Raw genomic sequence first — 19,058 nt, 5'->3', positions numbered from 1 at the left:
GTCGGAGCAGAAAGCTGAGCGCTCACACCTTCAAGCAGGCACAGGAAGCAGGGGGCAGGTGGGAAGGAGACTATGAAGGCTCAAAGCCCAGCCCCGTGATGTGAGTCCTCCGTGATGTGAGTGAGTCCTCCGTGATGTGCGTCCTCCGTGATGGGAGTCCTCCGTGATGTGAGTCCTCCGTGATGGGAGTCCTCCATGATGTGAGGCCTCCGTGATGGGAGTCCTCCGTGATGTGAGTCCTCCGTGATGGGAGTCCTCCATGATGTGAGGCCTCCGTGATGGGAGTCCTCCGTGATGTGAGTCCTCCGTGATGGGAGTCCTCCATGATGTGAGGCCTCCGTGATGGGAGTCCTCCGTGATGTGAGTCCTCCGTGATGGGAGTCCTCCATGATGTGAGGCCTCCGTGATGGGAGTCCTCCGTGATGTGAGTCCTCCGTGATGGGAGTCCTCCATGATGTGAGGCCTCCGTGATGGGAGTCCTCCGTGATGTGAGTCCTCCGTGATGGGAGTCCTCCATGATGTGAGGCCTCCGTGATGGGAGTCCTCCGTGATGTGAGTCCTCCGTGATGGGAGTCCTCCATGATGTGAGGCCTCCGTGATGGGAGTCCTCCGTGATGTGAGTCCTCCGTGATGGGAGTCCTCCATGATGTGAGGCCTCCGTGATGGGAGTCCTCCGTGATGTGAGTCCTCCGTGATGGGAGTCCTCCATGATGTGAGGCCTCCGTGATGGGAGTCCTCCGTGATGTGAGTCCTCCGTGATGGGAGTCCTCCATGATGTGAGGCCTCCGTGATGGGAGTCCTCCGTGATGTGAGTCCTCCGTGATGGGAGTCCTCCATGATGTGAGGCCTCCGTGATGGGAGTCCTCCGTGATGTGAGTCCTCCGTGATGGGAGTCCTCCATGATGTGAGGCCTCCGTGATGGGAGTCCTCCGTGATGTGAGTCCTCCGTGATGGGAGTCCTCCATGATGTGAGGCCTCCGTGATGGGAGTCCTCCGTGATGTGAGTCCTCCGTGATGGGAGTCCTCCATGATGTGAGGCCTCCGTGATGGGAGTCCTCCGTGATGTGAGTCCTCCGTGATGGGAGTCCTCCATGATGTGAGGCCTCCGTGATGGGAGTCCTCCGTGATGTGAGTCCTCCGTGATGGGAGTCCTCCATGATGTGAGGCCTCCGTGATGGGAGTCCTCCGTGATGTGAGTCCTCCGTGATGGGAGTCCTCCATGATGTGAGGCCTCCGTGATGGGAGTCCTCCGTGATGTGAGTCCTCCGTGAAGTGAGTGAGTCCTCCGTGATGTGAGTCCTCCGTGATGTGAGTCCTCCGTGATTGAGTCCTCCGTGATGTGAGTGAGTCCTCCGTGATGTGAGTCCTCCGTGATGTGAGTCCTCCATGATGTGAGTCCTCCGTGATGTGAGTCCTCCGTGATGTGAGTCCTCCGTGATGTGAGTCCTCCGTGATGTGAGTCCTCCGTGATGTGAGTCCTCCGTGATGTGAGTCCTCCGTGATGTGAGTCCTCCGTGATGTGAGTCCTCCGTGATGTGAGTCCTCCGTGATGTGAGTCCTCCGTGATGTGAGTCCTCCGTGATGTGAGTCCTCCGTGATGTGAGTGAGTCCTCCATGATGAGTGAGTCCTCCATGATGAGTGGGTCCTCCGTGATGTGAGTCCTCCGTGATGTGAGTCCTCCGTGATGTGAGTCCTCCAGCAAGGCCACAGCCCCTAAGCCTCCCAAAACAGATTCAAATACTCGGAACCTATGGGGGACATTCCTCATTCAAACCATCACAAGTGAGACAGTTAATACTGTCAACCTGACAGGAACCTAGGTGACAGACCTCTGAGCACACCCAGGGAGTTTCCAGATTGGGTTAACTGAGAGGAAAAGCCCATCCTGAAGGTGGCAGCACCACTGCAGGTGCTGGCGTCCTGAGGTGAATGAAAAGGGGTGGGGTGGGGGCCTGGAGAGCTGGCTTGGCAGTTAGGAACACTGATTGCTCTTACAGAGGACCTGGGCTCGATTCCCAGCACCCACATGGCAGCTATGAACCGTCCTTAACTCCAGTTCCAGGGGAATCCAAAGCCCATTTCTGACCTCCGTGGCATTGCACAACACGGGTTGCACTCACATACATGCAGGCAATACACTCATAAACATAAAATAGAAATAATAAACTATAAAAAAAAAGCCTGGTGGGGTGGCGCACGCCTTTAATCCCAGCACTTGAGAGGCAGAGGCAGGTGGATCTTTGAGAGTTCAAAGCCAGCCTTGTCTATATAGTGAGTTCCAGGACAGCTGGGGCTACAGGGAGACTGTCTCAAGAAGGAGAGAATGGGAGCCTAGCACCTGCATCCATGCAGCTCTGCCTCCCGACTTCAAACGCCACCATGCCTTCCCACCAGGATGGACTTAAACTGTGAGCCAAAATAAGCCCTTCCTTTCTTACATTGCTTCTTATGAGGTATTTGGTCACAACGATGAGAAAAAATAACACAGGAGTGAACACTTCTCAATTCATTTCAAGGGCCCAATAGTTCCCAAATACCAAAACCACATGAGGCCATTACAGAAAAAGAAAACCACAGACGAATGTCCCTTGCGAACCCCAAATCCTTAACAAAATATTACTACTTTGAAAGTCAGTCATGGTGGTGTCCACTTACTTGGAAGGCTGAGGTGTGAGGATCGCTTGAGCCTTGTTCAAGCCAGGCTGCTTAATGTAATGAGACCCTACATCAAAAAACAGACATCCATCTGCAAACTGAATCCAGAAATCCTGAAGATGCTGGGATCAAACCAGTGGGATACGCAAGGGTGGTTCACCCTTCAACCGTCAGTCAGCATCATTCACCAAGTCAATAGCTCGAGAAGAGATGTCCTAGGTTTTTGTAGATGCAGGCTACACTTCATAGGATCCACTGTGCATCTGAGATCATCACGAAGCAACCCAGGAAGGGGTGGAAGCATTGTCACCTACCTGGGGTTCTGCTGCCGTTTCAGTCTGGCTGAGGTCTAAGAAGACGCCAAGGAGATGGCTGTCGGTAAAGTGTCTGCTTTGCACTCACGAGGACCTGAGTTTGAACCCCTAGGACCAAGGTAAAAAGCTGGGTATGAAGTGCAAGCCTGTAATTCTAGCACTTGGGAGGCTGAGGCAGGCAGATCTCTGTGAGTCTGAGGCCGGCTTGGTCTGCATAGCAAGTTCTAGGCCAGTCAGGGCTACAAGGAGATCCTGTCTCAAAAAAAAAGATGGAGATGAAAGATGCACCTAACGGCAACCTCTGACCTCTGCATGGACAGACGCACAGGCACCATACATGTGCACATGCATACAGTCATTTAAAATATTAAATGGAACACCCTAGATATTAATAATGCCTGTTCTAGTTGTGATAACACACTGACCAAAATCAACTTAGGGAGGAAAGGGTTTATTTCATTTTACGTTTTCAGGTAATAGTTCATCACTGAGAGAAGTCAGGGCGGGAACGCGAGGCAAGAACCTGGAGGCAGGAACTGAACCAGAGACCCTGGAGGGATGCTGCTCCCCTGGCTTGCAACTACCTTCCTAATACAGCCCAGGCCCACCTGCTCAGGGAGGGCACCGCCCACAGTGGGCTTGGCCTTCCTACATCAATTAGCAATTAAGAAAATGCCCCAGAGTCACGGGCCACAGGCAAATCTGATGGAGATAATTCCTCAATTAAGGTCCCTTCCCAAATGTGTCAAGTTCCCAGCCGAGTTTAGCCATCACAACCTAAGCTTTGAATTGCTGTTCTGAGAAACAGGATGGCCTCTTGGCACACTCCTCCATGTTGTTGGAACTTGAGTTAGCTCCCACAGCATTGCTGCTCTGTGTGCACTGCCCGCCCAGCCACCACTCCAGAGCCTCCTCGGCTCTCAGGTTCACTGCCGAAGTCTCAGGACTGCAGTGCTTGGGTTACTGTAGCACTTGTTTGGCATAATGATGACCCCAACCTGCAGAAGACGTGAGGATGGAAATCTGAAAACACTAAAGAGATGTCATGAATGTTCTCAATAAGGGGAGGGAGGGGACAGGGGAGAGAAGGAGGGAGGGAGAGAGGGAGAGGGAGAGAGAGAGAGAGAGAGAGAGAGAGAGAGAGGTTGAGGCCTACAGAATACACAGAGCCTGGGGGGTGGTGATGCACAGTTTTAATCCCAGCACTCAGTGGCTGAGACAGGAAGATTGTGAGTTTGAAGCCAGCCTGGGTTGCATATGAGACGTTGTCTAAAAAACATTTTTTGACAGATGCTGGAAAGGTGGTGTAGTGGTTAAGAGCACTTGTTGCTCTTGCAGAGGACCCAAGTTCAGTTCCCAGCATCCATGTATGATGGCTCACAACTGCCTGTAACTCCAGTTCTAGGGGATCTAACACCCTCCTCTGGCCTCCATGGGCACCTGTACTCATGTGCACGTGCACGCATGCAGAGGCAGGCGGATCTCTGTGAGTTCAAGGCCAGCCTGCTCTACATAGCGAGTTCCAGGACAGCTGGGGCTACAGGAAGACCCTGTCTTAAAAAAGACCAAAACAAAACAAAACAAAACAAAACAAAAAAACCCAAAAAACTCAAGCATGGAGCCAGATGTTGTAGCTCACACCTTTAAACCCAGCATTTGAAAGGCAGAGGCAGGCAGATCTCTGTGAGTTCAAGACCAGCCCGGTCTACACAGGGACTTCCAGGCCAGCCACAGTGAGACCCTGTCTCAAAAACTACAAAAGTGTAAGCGTGGGGAACAGACTTCCATTTCCAAGTCTGGTGGCGTCGTTAAAGGCAAGAGCAATGTTCCCTCTGAGAACCTGAAAAGTCAGACAGAAATATAAAAATCCTCTCCCCAAAAGCATCAGAACGTGACAGCTGCAAGAGACAGTAGGTTAGGAGTCCAGAGTGTTATAGGACAGAGTTCGTAAAAAATCACCAACACCACTTTAAGAAAAGCAGCAAGGTAAATTTTAGTTTTCGGCCAGCCGGGCTGTCCATCTCGGGAGTAGAAGCAGCCCTGGTGATTGTCAGGTCATTTATAGGATTACAGAATTATTATTAAAACAGGACATCTGCGAACCAATCAGGTTTGTACAACATAGCAGAGTTTTGATTCTATTAATTAACAACATTATACAGACAAGTGATACAGTGATATAACTTGGCAATCAACTTTGTAATTTTAAAGTTAGTCAACTTCCTAGCCATAACAAGTATAGTAAGAAAGCTGGAATCAGCAGGTACTGAGTGGTCAGACAATAACAGGATAACAGGGTGGTCTTATGCTCTGTGTCAAGGTGACCCAAAATCGCAAGCGGATTACAGAAGGGAAAACAAGCTGGTTAGCCAGATGTAAAATGTCTGGAATTAGCACAGTCCATGGTTCATGGCTAAGACAATTTCCCAAGACCCAAGGTTGTTCTGGTGGAGCAAAGTTGCTGCTGAAATGGCTCTGAACAAAATGGAGTAACTCAGGGAAGTTTGCTGAGCTAGTTCACAGAGGAGCGGATGGCAGAGAGCAGAGCTGCCCATCTGCGGCCGGCACTTGCCAAATTTGGTTCACGCTGGGTTTAACGACAAGCCTGAGATCTGTGGGGCATTTGACAGACGAGTGGAGGCGGGGGCTTGACTGCTTCAGGGCTGACTGGCTTCTGAGTGGCTAGAGGCGGGAAGAAGCTTCCGCTGACTTGTGCAGGGTAAAGCAGAGGTGCGTCTCTCAGAGCTGAGTAGATGACACCCCAGGCAGGGGCTGGCAGCGAGTCTGTAGCTGGGGGCTCCAGAGGATGCATGGAGGGAACAGAAGCAAACCAGGGGCTGCCTCAGCAAAGCCAGCCACCTCCAGTCTGCTCAGCCCCTTTAGATTTTTGTGGCTGGAACGCTGCGCCATCGCCATGGAGACAGGACTCCCACTTTGCCTTAGGAACAGGGGGTGAATGCCTTAGGAGGTGTGGTGTCTCCAAACCGCAGGGCAGAGTCAGCAGGGTGGTGGGTGCAAAAAACAGGCACAGCTGGCTCTAATAAAACTTTATTTACAGAAGACAGGGCATGGTGGCACACACCTTTAATCTCAGTCCTTAGGAGGCAGAAGTAAGTGGACCTCTGAGTTTGAGGCCAGCCTGGTCCACATAACAAGTTCCAGGCCAGACCCTATCTCAAAACAAAACAAAACCCCACTTTATTTACAGGGGCTGGGGATGTTGCTCAGTATAGTGTTTGCCTAGCACACAGGAAGTCCCGAGTTCCACCCTACCACCCAATAAATCAGGTGTGGTGTACATACCTGTAATTCCAGACCTGGGAGGTGAAGGTACATGGATCAGGATTCCAGGCCCGCCTTAGCTACTGAGACCCTGTCTCAAAAACAAAGAGAACAAAAAACTTTATTTGGAAAGACCTGGGGCTATAGTGTGCTGGCCCTTGGCCTAGTGCCACCAGAGTCTATAATCCTTGACTTCTGGAACTGGAAACACGAGCAGTGGCGTGGAGGCTGGAGGCAGCAGCTGAGGACCCTGAACCCACTAAGTGGCGTGGTTTTGTTTGAAGGTAGACACAATTGAGAATTTCAATGAAACCAGAATTCCACAGGGCACATTTAAGACTCTATACACCCAGCCAGGTGTGGTGGCGCACACCTGTAGCCCCAGCACTTGGGAGGCAGAGGCAGGTGGATCTCTGTGAGTTCAAGGCCAGCCTGGTCTACATAGTGAGCTCCAGGCCAGCTGGGGCCACAGCAAAACCTTTTCAAAAAGACTAAAAAAAAAAATAATTTTCACCCTCATAGCTGAGTGTGGTGGCACACACCTTTAATTCCAGCACTTTGTGAGTTCAAGTGGGGAGACTCTGTCTCAAAAAGACTCTATACACCAAGGTGATCTAAGCACAAGGCCTCGGAGAGAAGCTTAATGCTGGGTGAGTCCAGCTGAGTCCTGATTGTCACACTGATGGTCACCAATGAATGAAGCTGTTGCTGTTATCCCAAGTGGCCAGAGGCCATTTGATCCCTTCATGCCAGAGGCTTTAGGGCCTGTGTGTATGGCGCTTCCTGAGTTCTGACAGGGGAGGTGGAGGCTTCCTTGACCCAGCCTGAGCTGGCTACAGGGATGTTCTTCTATATGCCTGCCAGGGGGCTTGGCCAGCAGCTGGTGTGTGGAGACAGCAAGAACCAAGATGGAGTCGGGTGTCAATGCTAACAAGATAGGTAAACAAAGCAGGAAGACTGAAGGGAGAGTTCCAGGAACTTGTCTGAGTGACTCTCAGAGAATTCCAAGAGAGCCACAACCCTGCAGAGGCCACTGCAGCCGTATAGGCTAAGAAATCTTGCAAGGATGGCTGCCCAGCTATTCAGTCCCCAACCAGCATCACACCGCTATTAATTCTTGTAGTGAAGAAGGATGGCTACTTCGAAAGAGTTCGGATGGTCCTGGCTTTGGCATTTGAAACTTCCCCAGGCCAGTGAGATGGCTCAGGGGGTGGAGGAACCTGTGGCCAAGCCTGAGGACCTTAGTTCAATTCCTGGGACCCAACAGTGGAAGAGAAGTTGTCCTCAGACCTCCACATATGTGTGCACACAAGTGAGAGTGCGTGCGCATGCACACCCCGACGAAATAAAAACAAAAAATTAGAAACTTTCCTTGTGCCTCTCTCATCTGGCCCCCACTTACTGGGTATCAACTCCTATCACACTAGGGAAGGGGCACCCTGACCTGGTCACCTCTTGGCTGCTGGACCAGTTACTTGGAGCTTGGTGAGGGACCTGTGTACAGCACCCTTTAGGAAACAGCCAGATTCCAGGTTCCTGGCTGGGGCAGGTGGTCTGTGGGTACAAGGACCTAGCTGGGAGTCAGAAGAGGCTGGTGGTGAGTCATAGCCACAGGTGGGGCTCTCTCAACACTAGCGATACTCATCTCCAGCCTGTGGGAGAGTTGGGGTGGGCCTGTGCACCTTGCTACAGTTCCTGCTAATACAGGTGCCTAGAGGGACAGGGAAGGCTAACCAGATCACCCATCTGGTGCTGGATGACCCCGCCCTGCTGCCTTAGGCCAACCTGAGCTGTGGAGGGGGAATTCCCATGTCGGGGGGCTGCGGCTCCTGCACCCCAGCTCTGGTGATAATCTTGACTGTTCACGGGCTTCTCCACATGGGCACGTTCTCCAGGGGAGGGCTGAACCATCTCGGCTCCGGTGCTTTGACAAACAGCCTCAGGAGGAACAAGGTTGGCGAGCAGGGAAGTCTGGCTGCAGGGTTTACCTTGGTTTAAAACCACCAACCTGACATGTGAACACACACCCACACACACCCACACACATGCCCAACATGGTCCTGGAAATCGAGGGTGGCAGGCAGGGTGGTAAGGAGGCTTGAGACATTTGGGCAAGGGCCAAGGGAGGCCCAGGAAGGGCAGTGCATGGTCCAGCACCTTTACTGTGTTGAGGGTCCTTTACGTGGCAGTCAGCAGAGAAGCCTCTGGAGGAAGCTGGTGGGCCAAAGCTCCCCTGCGGGCTTCCTCTGTGGCTGAGCCTTGGCCACAGGGGCACAGAGGATCGCGTGCAGGGTATTCAAGCAGCAGCAACACCTGGCCCATGATAGCTGTAGTGAGGGTCCACACGGTCACCCCAGATGGAAATGGCTGGTCCTCAAGGCTGCCTCAGCTCTTTCAAAGGTTCCTGGGCAGCTCTCAAGCCTCCCCAGAAACTTAGCGATCTCCCCAATACCCTTCACTATACCCATTCCTCCTGAAGCATTTATGGCTCTGGCCTGCCAGGTGTGGTAGATGTAGCTGCTGCCTGTCAGGGCGAGGCTCCAACTGACCCTCCTAAGTCAGGCTTGTGACTGGGGAGCACTAGCCTCACCCTGGGTCACTGTTTCCTTTCCAGCAACCTGTGAGTGATGCTTAGCTGGACACATACCCCTAATCCTGGGGTGTTGTCCCGGCAGGAAGTGACCCAGCTTCCTGGCTGCTGCCTCTCAGCCCTGTCCACTTGCCAGCACCACACTGGCCTGGGCTTCCACCCAAGTGTCTGCAAGGGGCAGGTGCAGACTTTCCCTCACCTGCTCATGTGTCTGTGGGCACCTTCCTGCTGCACCAAGAGCCTTGGGCAGTCAAGAGCCTCTGTCTGTCTAGACCCTGGGGTTCCACCTCAGTCCACACCTGGCCTCAGACGCCCCTAGCACCTTATGGGTGTGCAGACTGGCAGGAATTGCTCAACGCAGAGGCAGCCCTAGATGTCCTGGCTGCCTCTGTAACTGCCTGTGCTGGGAGAGGGAGCTGAACAGTATCCAGGGAGGCCTATAGCTGGGGAAACCGAGGCTGGGTCAGAAACCTCCAAGCTGAGGCCAGGGGCAAACTGGTTGGCCTCTGAGGCACCTGTAGCCCCCTCCCAGATAAAGAGCTGGAATGAAAGCTCTGGATCCTTTAAAAAGAGACGTGGGGGGCTGGAGAGATGGCTCAGCAGTTAAGAGCACTGAGCTCTTGCAGAGGACCCCATTCCCCAAACCCACATGGCAGCTAACAACTGTCCATAACTCCAGTTCCAGGGGATCCAATGCACTCCTCGAGATGGCTCAGCGGTTAAGAGCACTGACTGCTCTTGCAGAGGATCTGGGTTCAATTCCCAGCACCCACATGGCGGCTAGTTCCAGGGGACTCCAAAGCTCTCTTCTGACCTCCAAGGCATTGCACAACACGGGTGCACTCACATACATGCAGGCAATATACTCAAACACATAAAATAAAAATAAGAAAATAAAAATAAATAAATAAAAAGAGACATGGGAGAGGCTCACAGGCCCATCCGTCCTCATCAGCCACCAGGGAAATGTGAACTAAAACCAGAGATGTTCCATCTCATGCTTCACCAGCATGGCTATGGGTTCAAAATAAAAAATAAAACAAGAAAAAGCGTGTTGGTAAGGGTATGGGGAAATTGGAAAAGTGGAGTCCTAGGGACTGTAAAATGGCACTGTTGCTGGGGAAAAGCCAGCTAGTCCTTTACAAGTAAAGCTCAGAGTCACTGTAACCAGCAGTTCTGGGCTGCAGAGATGACTCATTGGAGGAGTGCTTGTCCATCCTGCTAGAAACCCTGGGTTACCCTGGGTTCAGGCCCAGAAATGCATGAAACAGGGCACATCTTTAATCACAGCACTACATGTGGAGGCAGGAAGATCAGAAGTTCAAGGTCATTCTTGACTATACAAGTTTGAGGCCAGCCTGGGCTCCATGAAACTGCCACAAACAAAGAAAGCAATCAGAAAGAACCATCAGTGCCAGTCCTGAAATACTACCACTTATGAACAAGCAAGTTCACAACTGTGTAACAGACAGTATCAGCTATGGGGAAGAATGAAGTCCTGCTGTGTGTTACAACCATATGGACCCCAGCCACAAATCCTAGTGGAAAGCCAGACACAGATGCCACATCCTGTACTGTGACCCAGGCAACTCCAGAGAGACACTGGCAGACTGGGCTGCCAGGGCTTGGGGAGGTGGGGTGGACAGTGGCTGAGGGGTGAGAGTTCCTTTTGGGGTGATAAAAAATTTTAAGGCAGGCATGACCCATGTGCGTAATCCCTACCCTTGGGAAGCTGAGGCAAGAGGGCTTTGAGTTCAAGGCCAGTCTGGGCTACACAGCAAGGCCCTGTGTCAAAATACAGAATTGAAAAGGGCTAGGACAGGGAGACCCTGTCTCAAAAAGCCCCCCCCCCCCCAAATGGCTGGGAAAGCTGGGTCTAGTGGGCAAGCCTTTAATCCCAGCGCTCTGCAGACAGATTTCTGTGAGATTGAGGCAAGCCTGGTGTATATAGCAAGTTCCAGGGCAGCTGGGGCTGTAGGGAGACCGTTTTTTAAAAAAATGGATTGGGACTGTAGCTCAGTAGCAGTGGGCTTGCCTAGCATGAGAGCCAAGCACTGAGTGTGGTACACATGGCCCCTGTAATCCCAGCGCTTGGGAAGCAGAGACAGGAGAACCAGGAGTTCAAGGTCATTCTCAGCTACATCTCCTACATCTCAAGTTTGAAGCCAACCTGGGCTATGTGAGACAGTGTCTCAAAAACAAAACAAACAAACAAAAAACCCAAGGGAGCTGGATAGATGGATCAGTGGTTAAGAGCACTGACTGCTCTTGCAGAGGACCCAGGTGGGTTCGATTCCCAGCACCCACATAGCGGCTATGGGTCGTCCTTGACTCCAGTTCCAGGGAAATCCAAAGCCCTCTTCTGACCTCCGAGGCATTGCACGACACGTGTGCACTCACATACATGCAGGCAATACACTCAATAAACATGAAATAAAAAAAAGTAAAACATTAAAAAAACCACAAAAAAACCCAACATTTTGAACTTGGAAGACAGATAAAAGCTGGAGGTGAGAACACATTACAAATGCACTGCCTGTCACTCAAAGGAACACGACTGTGATTTACCTCTGTATTTTAAGGCGTCTTGGGGTCCTGTGAAAATACACACTATGGAGCAGTACCGTTGTGCAGCACCAGGCTTACAGGTAACTGTGCTTCCCCATGTCCCTCCTGCAGGCCCCAGGCACAACCCGCTACAGCTGCAACTCCCAGCAGCTCCCCAGTTTCCTGTCGCCTCTGCTTTCTCTCCCTTGCTCGGCCTGAGGAGGAACCTTCTTGTCTCTGGAGATAGGGCAGGCCTTGAGTCTGTGACTGCTGGGTTATGCACACCCTGGGAGCCCAGGAGCAGAACTCAGGAATCCAGATTGGCCTCACAAATCCAAAGGCCCTGTACTCCACATGTCCTCTCGCCCACCCTGGTTTCCCCATGGCGCCATCGCAGGGCTCCTTTCTCTGTCTGCCCACGAGGGGGCAGTGAGGGGCTCAGCAGGACAGCGAGAGAAGCACTGAAGGAGTCTTCCAGTCCCCCCCCCGCCCCAGGCAAGGGTCCCTGAAGCTACAGGGTTTATTGTAAAACCCAAAGTCATCTGGTCCTAGGTCAGAGCAGCCAAGCTGGAAGTCCAGAAACAAGACTCTCCTGGCCCAGTCGCCTGCAGGCCCTGCTCCATCTGTTCCACGTTAACAGTTAACAGCAACGACAGTGCTCAGTGGCCCTGATCTGTCACAGAAACCACTCCAGGGACAGTGGTTCTAAGGCTCTGCAGCTGTGAGCCTGTGTCCTGCCTGAGCCTCAGACCTGGAGTCCACGGTACATGGAGCTCCATGGGAACCCTGGGAGTCAAGGCAGGCGGGGAAAACACGAGGGAGTCCAAGGCTCTGAGGTTTGAATGCTGAGGCCTCAGGCTGCGCACAAAGGCTTTCTTGGCTCCTGCAAAGAAAATCCTCCAGCCCAGAGTGAGAATTAACAGCAGATTCTGTGGTGCGAGCTGCCAGACCCATGTTTCTGCCAGCCGAGGAACAGCATCTGGGAAGGTCGCAGAGCTGCCCTTCAGTTGGACAGGGGCTGAACTGTCACACAGACCCTTCTAGAGTCACTCCCAAAGGGATGGAATGGTCTTTACATATGGACAGCCATGGAACAGCTGAAGTTTTCCACGATCCTTTATAAAGATCTCTGTGTCTTCCAGCTTTGTGAGGAGAAACGACATTCTCAAACTTAACACTCAGATAGTTTTTCTTGAAATCATCCTCTGACCAGACGTGCCAGGGACGCCATTGCAGCCCTTCACACGTCGCCGTAGAGGAGAAAGGCTCTGGCTGAGTTTGCAAATGGCTCAGCTCTGGCTGGAAGCAACACCCTTTCCTCTTCAGACCCTCGCAGCTCAACATTAGTCCAACTGCAGAGCCTGGCGTGGGGTCTTGGTGGGCATCTCAGCTGGCATCCAGCCCTATTGCTTCGTGAGGAGCACCCTCTCTCTTATAAGCTGGTTTTGCCTCGTCTCAGGCCTTGACCAGTTACCCCCCAAGGATGTCTCTTGTTCACTAAAGTTCTAGCACATTCTAGGGTAGCCCTGGAAGGGCAGCAAGGTAGTTTGGGTCAGACAATGGCACACAGCCCTGACATCTCTGAGCACTCTTCATGCCAGAGGTGAGACTCTGTGTCCCAGAGCCAGAGGACAGAGTTCCACGGTGTATGTCTCACCAGGCAGACAAGACCCTGGGTGGATGGTCACTGTCTTCCTGAGAGCAGTTTGGTGGTGTGTCAACACGACGCATACACATCCTCTACAAGGTCCTAACCAGGAAGATTCACCACCTTGATTTTCCAGTGAGCACCAAGAACCTTTATGTGGCTTTCAGGGGTAAAGAAAGCTTTGAGAGCTAGGTGGGAGATTCACCTGGGGCCCTGGCCCTGCCACTGCCCCCCGGGGGAGCTGCTGATCTGGTCTCTGTCCATCCCTCCTCCAAGGGACACGTCTGGGCCACACCTGGCCCTGCAGAAAAACAGTGGGCAGGGGGCGACAGCACCATCCCAGTCAGCCCGTGCTGCCTCCGATCAGCCTCTGCTCACACCATGGCCGAGTTTACAGGGAAATGCTGACATGCACACAGGACTTCCCGTGTTCTCTCGGTGCAACTGAACTGCTGTAAGGAGACCCAGGCCAGTTGTCCCCATACTTGTTCACATGAACGGGCACAACAGGTCCACTTGCCTTCCTACATTTTACATACGGGGGAGGGGGGATGGTTAGGCCATGCTGCAAGAACATTCCAGATTTCAGAGTTGAAGACAAGATTTCAAAATCTGGCTTTAAATAAACATAGAATTAAAAAAAAGAGAGAGAGTGCTCGGAGCCTCCAGCAGCCGAAATTAGCAGCAGCCAGCCCTGGGCAGGGAAGCCATCTGCGAGAGTGCGAAGCAGCCCGCAAATGTCTGGGCTCCTCACTCTGGTAGGACAAGCTGGGGATGGCTGCCTCTGCTGGGGAAGGCCCGGGAGAACGTGTTGGGGCTGGGGGCTGAGTATCCCTTGACTTAGGATTCTAGAAACAGATTCTATCCGCCACCACCTAAAAACACCATTTAGGCCACATTCAAGGCACTGAAAGTCATTTACAAGGCAGAGTGAGACGAAAACCAAGGGGGCATTTTGTTCTGGAGTAAGTGGATGGTAATAGAGTGCAGGAAGCAAGGCTTGGTTTTCATCTTTGCCCAGGGAAGCCAAGTGGCCACCCTGGACTCTCCAGGGCACTTCTAGGAGCAGGTGCGTGTAGCCAGGTCTGCCTGAGCCGGGGCAGCAGCTGCTGCTCAAGCTGTCACCACAGAGCAGTCTTGTTCCGATGACAGGTGCTGACGACGCTTGGTTTTCCTACTCACCCATTCACAGCACAATCCCGCCACGGCTGGGCGCATGCAGAAGGCATAAATGTGCCTGGCTCCCCACGCTGCGGGGTGACACGGCCTCGGGCACCCACAGTTCCACAGTGCCTGTGCTGCAGCCCGCATCACCCTCCCCACCCCCACCTCAGGCACACCCAGTGTCCTGCCTCCGGACCTGGGCCTCCTGGGCTTGCTCATGCTACTGCAGGGGGCCTTGGGTGCAGAGGGCTCCACCGCAGGCCTGTCACCTGCCCGAGTTATTTAAGTCTGCATTGTCAGTTGATGTATTCTAATAGGCAAGTGGGTGACCGAGCTGGCAGACGCAGGATGACGCTGAAATGTAACGAGAGGAGAAGCACCCAAGGAAACTTCGAGGCTTGTTTGCACCCCTGTGCTCACCCCCGCGCTGCCTCCCACGGGCACCTGGAGTCACGCTGATGCTTACATAAAGGGGATGGTTGCTGGGGAAACTACCCCCCACACCAGGGTGACAGGACAGGGTTGGGGGCACATCTCCCACACCCCACCCTCAGCAGAAGGGCTCTGCCCTCCAGGGCGTGCCTAGAGGGAGATTCTGTGGGAGGTTACAGTTGGGGCTGGAACTTTCTGGGCCATGAGGCTAAGGCCAGAGGCAGGGCCACACAGGGCTCTAAAAGACTGAAAGACCATGTCCACACCTCCATCTTACAGATGAGAACGCACCTGGTCCCTTCTTCCCATGTTACCCAAAAGGGGATAGGAGGGGCCAGAGATGACTGGATCTGCTCCCTGTGCCAGAAGTAGGCCCTAGATGATGGCCAGGGAGAAGCAAGCTGTGAACCACGTCAGGCCAAGGGTTCGCCTGAGGTGCAGTGTAGGAGGTCAGGAAGAACCCACATCTGGGGTCACAGGAAATGCTGAGCTGGAACTCGGCTCTCCTAAGCAGCACAGGCAAGGCAGAGACTGGTCCTACCCATGACTGGGCTAGCTCCCAGCACTCTAACCCGCAGCCTCAGGCCACACGCTCCTTTGTTCACCATAGTCCCAGAGAAAGGCTGTAGGGTCCAGCAAACACAGACGGCCACGTTCCGTTCTCTTTTTATTTTTTTGCAGTGGGGCTAGGAATTAAGCCCAGGGTCTCATACATCCTAGGTCTACCCCCTGCTACCGTTAGCATGTTGCATTAGTGTGATACATGTGTTACAATTCAGGAGCCAGTACTGACATATATTTAAAATCTCTAAATTTTACCTAGTGTCCTGTTCCTGTCCAGGACTCCAACAGGATCCCACAGGACCTTCCGTCCTCCCTTCCCAGGTTCCCCTGGGCTGCTGTCTCTCATCCCTTGGTCATGATGGCCACAGCAGCTTGAGGGGCGCTGGTCAGAGGTCTGCTGTACTGTCCCCTGCTGCACTTGGGAAGGCACAAGTGACGGCGGTCTCTAACACTGCACTGAGACTTCTTTGGAGATGTCCTGTCAAATGCTAATTGCAATACCGATCTCTAAAACACTGGCTGCTCAGGTGAGGTCTGCACATGCCTCCTCACACTGACTCTTCCCAACACTGCTCAGCATCCTAACCTCTGCTTTTGGGGTTCAGGGAGTCTGGGGGACAAGCTGGGCAGTCAAACAGTCCGTGCCCTACTCATTAAGGCTGACAACTGGCAGGACTCTTCAGACCCTGAGCTGCTCCTTAAGTTGAACCCCAAGCCTGCCAAGGTCAGGTCTTACTCTGTCCCCCTTCCTGCAGACTGGACAAAGCCCAAGAGGCTGTTGGTGGCTGAGGTAGCCTTTCTGTAGGCAAGAGGGAGACTTCCACCTGGAGCTCCCAGCACATTCTTGCTGATACATTGCTGGCCACAAAGCTGTCAAAAGATTCAGCCTCTCCCCCCAAGAATGCCTGTGCCCTTAAGCCTGGCCAAGGCACATGGCATGCAGAGAGGCCATAGGCAATATGGGCAGGAAAGGTGTGGAGGGGACAGGGACACAGCTTTGCCCAAAGTCCCAGAAGCCCAAGCCTCTGTATCTTCCTGTCTCTCCAGCTCTGGAACTTTCTGGTTACAGATTACAAGAGCTTCAATCCAGAAATGAAAAAGGAAGGGTTCTGATTGGACAGATCCTTCCCTTGGAGAGAAGGCAAAGCTGCCAGGTGGGAGGTGGAAAGCTCTTCCTTGACAGGCACAGGTCTCCCACCATCTCCGGAGACCTTAGACGAATGGCTACCTTCCCAGCCAAGCTTAGCGAAGTGGCTGAGGGTAGAGGTGAAGGTGGGATGGCAGTCTGCTGGGGGTCACCTCCTCCTGAAGGGTTGTTTCTGCTGAGCATAGACTCCCAATCCGCATGCCTGCCTTGCCAGGAGAACAGCTTGCTTGAAATGCAAAGGCTGTCATCCTGTAATTAAATCTGAGACCCCCCTTCCTACGTGACGCTGAGATGAAGCCACTTACATAACGCAACTAAAAATAAGCTGGAGGAGACATACACACTGGCGCTCCCACCAGCCCATCTCCAGAGCTGCCCACCCTGAGCTGGAGACCAGGGTTGTCTGCAGTCCTGTGGGTCAGAGGCTTTGGGACCTGGACTCAGCATTACACATATGTAGGATGCATGGCTGGTGCTCAGGGGAGTGGACACTCCAGTTCACTGCTAGGGGCTACAGATCTCCACCCAGCAGGACCAAGAGTCCCAGGAGAGGAAAACCAGCAACATGTGGACCCTGATCTGTTTTCAGTGACTGTCCAAGAGCCTCTCTTTCACAGAAACCCGCTCCTACCCTGCTCCAGAACTTGGACTTGTAAGCCCCACTTCCAACTCTGTACAGTACAGGAAGATGGTGACCTGGGTTGGGCAGTTGGGTCTAGGAGGGTATGGTGGCTGGCAGTCTCCACTTGTGTGATATCTCTTACTATACCTCCTGGGAGGATGCAGGAAGAGTCGGTCACAATGGCTTCTGCTACTCCTGACGGATGGGTGGGTGTGAGCCCACACACAGGCCATAATTTCCCAGCTACCAGGCTGCTGAAACTTCAGCAGAGTTAAGTAGGTTCTCAGCCACCCATACTCCAAGAGTCCGAGAAGATGAGGTTTGCAATGGACCCTGGTGAAGAGGAGTCAGGGGAGGAGTGGCCTCCTAGCTCCACCTGGAGCCAGTGTCTGCACTAATCTGTGGATGCCAAGCCTACAGCATGCCTGCTCACTCAGCAATCTTAACGCCTACCCTTGGTTCCCCTGACTATTAAGAGGCTGCTACCTGGGTTAGATGGGCTTCACGAACACTGGTGAAGTCTGGCCTCAGGCTAGGATTTCCTTCTGCAGGGGGACACAATTCCCTGGAGGCTGGAGGTAAAGGCAAGTATTGGCCGTCTCTCCTTCACCCTGCTCTCTGTGTGTCACTGGCCACAGTGGGCTATGCCACAGGCGGGATGTAGGCTCATTTTCACTAACAAGTGTCCTGACACCCTTTTCCCCACTGTGGGCTTCTGTTCTGGCTGTCCAGGACTTTGGCCAGATGGACAGGCTGGAGGCTGCCAAAAGGCAAGCTGGCTTCAGTCCATCACCCATGTGAGTGTGCCCCTTGGACAGAAGCCAGGAGAGCATGGGTAGGTTGGCCAAGAAAGAGCCAGGGAAGTACAGGAGAATTCTCTCCAGGTAACTGGAAGGGCTGCCTCTGCCCTACCCATCAGCTCCCTACTGGCCTTCAGGTCAATGAGGGAAGGTCCTATGCCCAGTAGGCTCCAGGGAGCAGGCTGGCCTGAAGAATGGGGCCAGGGGAACACTTGAGACCTACCAGTTGCATGAGCCAATAAAAGCCCTCCTTTGAGAGTCAGTTTGAGCCGGCTTTCCGTCACTTGCAATCAAAAGAACGAATACACAGGTCGGTACCCTGAAATGATACAGAAAACAAAAAAACGGGGGGTGGGGGGGCAGAACCGGCGGCTGGAATGACATGAAATCAAATCTCTGTTCTGTGCTTTCTAAACCTCCCTTCCCTTTTCCATTCACAGGAAGCAAACTGAACGCAGGTCTGAGACCCCTGCTAGCTATCTGGGGTATGACACCACCCCTCAGACCGGGAGCCACAGACCCCTGTGTCCTTTAGGTGCAGGTGGTTGTTGAAGGAATGGAGTGACCAGCTGTCCAGGAACCAGATGCTGGAGTATCATGTTTAATTAAAAAAGAAACATTCAGATCTACTGTTTTACAACGTAAAGCAAATCATTTCTCTATGTTCATCTAAATTATGTAAATATTTCTCCAAAAGGAATTGTACTGGAACCCTGTGTGCCAGCCTGGACAGTGTCCTGGGCCAATCTGCCCTTAAAACACCAGTAGCGGGCTCCGCCAGGGCAGGCTGGAAGGCTCCTCCCCCAGGAGCTCTCCACCTCCACTCCCGCCCCCGCCCGTCCCCGGCTACCAGGGCAGCCCCTCCTCCCCAACAAACACCGCCCCTAGGGTACTCCCCACGCCCCTCTTCAGATCCTCCCCCCAGCCCCCCGCCCTCCCTCCCCAGGGTCCTCCGGCCCAAATCCTAGCCACTCACCGCGCGCCCACCGCTCCCTGACCCAGCCTCCAGGGTCCCGGGTCCTCCCTCTTCAGACTTCCGCACCCTCCTCCGTCCCCACCCACTCCCTCCAGGGAGGTCCTCCCCGCGGGAAGGCCGTCCGGGGTCTCCGCGCGCGCCTCGCCCACTCACCTGTGAAGTGCGGGAGCCACAGACCACGGGCGCGGCCTCCTGGCCCGGCCTGCCGGACCCCCGAGGGCCGCCTCCGCCTCCACGCGCGCCCGCGCCTCCCCCACCCTCCGCTAGCATTTCCTTTGCCACCCCGCCCCCGCCTCCCGCCCCCCGCCCGGCCGTC

The 19,058-nt window shown here is 53.5% G+C and overlaps 1 long non-coding RNA gene across 2 annotated transcripts; it reads right to left on the bottom strand.

The window, feature by feature from the left end:
- Positions 1-5,418: 5,418 nt before the first annotated feature.
- LOC103730518 lies at positions 5,419-19,006 on the bottom strand. 2 transcript variants are annotated; one of them, XR_607101.3, is made up of 4 exons: positions 18,896-19,006; positions 17,990-18,085; positions 6,274-6,347; positions 5,419-5,908 (listed from the first exon to the last, which is right to left on the bottom strand). It is a non-coding gene; the product is annotated as an uncharacterized LOC103730518 (long non-coding RNA). The 2 variants fall into 2 exon arrangements; XR_607100.3 differs by having other exon boundaries at positions 6,274-6,343.
- Between the last annotated feature and the right edge of the window lie 52 nt (positions 19,007-19,058).

Source organism: Nannospalax galili, unplaced genomic scaffold (genome assembly GCF_000622305.1).
Source record: "Nannospalax galili isolate Female #2095 unplaced genomic scaffold, S.galili_v1.0 scaffold1250, whole genome shotgun sequence".
NCBI lineage: Eukaryota > Metazoa > Chordata > Mammalia > Rodentia > Spalacidae > Nannospalax > Nannospalax galili.
The sequence above is the reverse complement of the archived record's forward strand: the minus strand, read 5'-3'. Positions and strand labels throughout refer to the sequence as shown.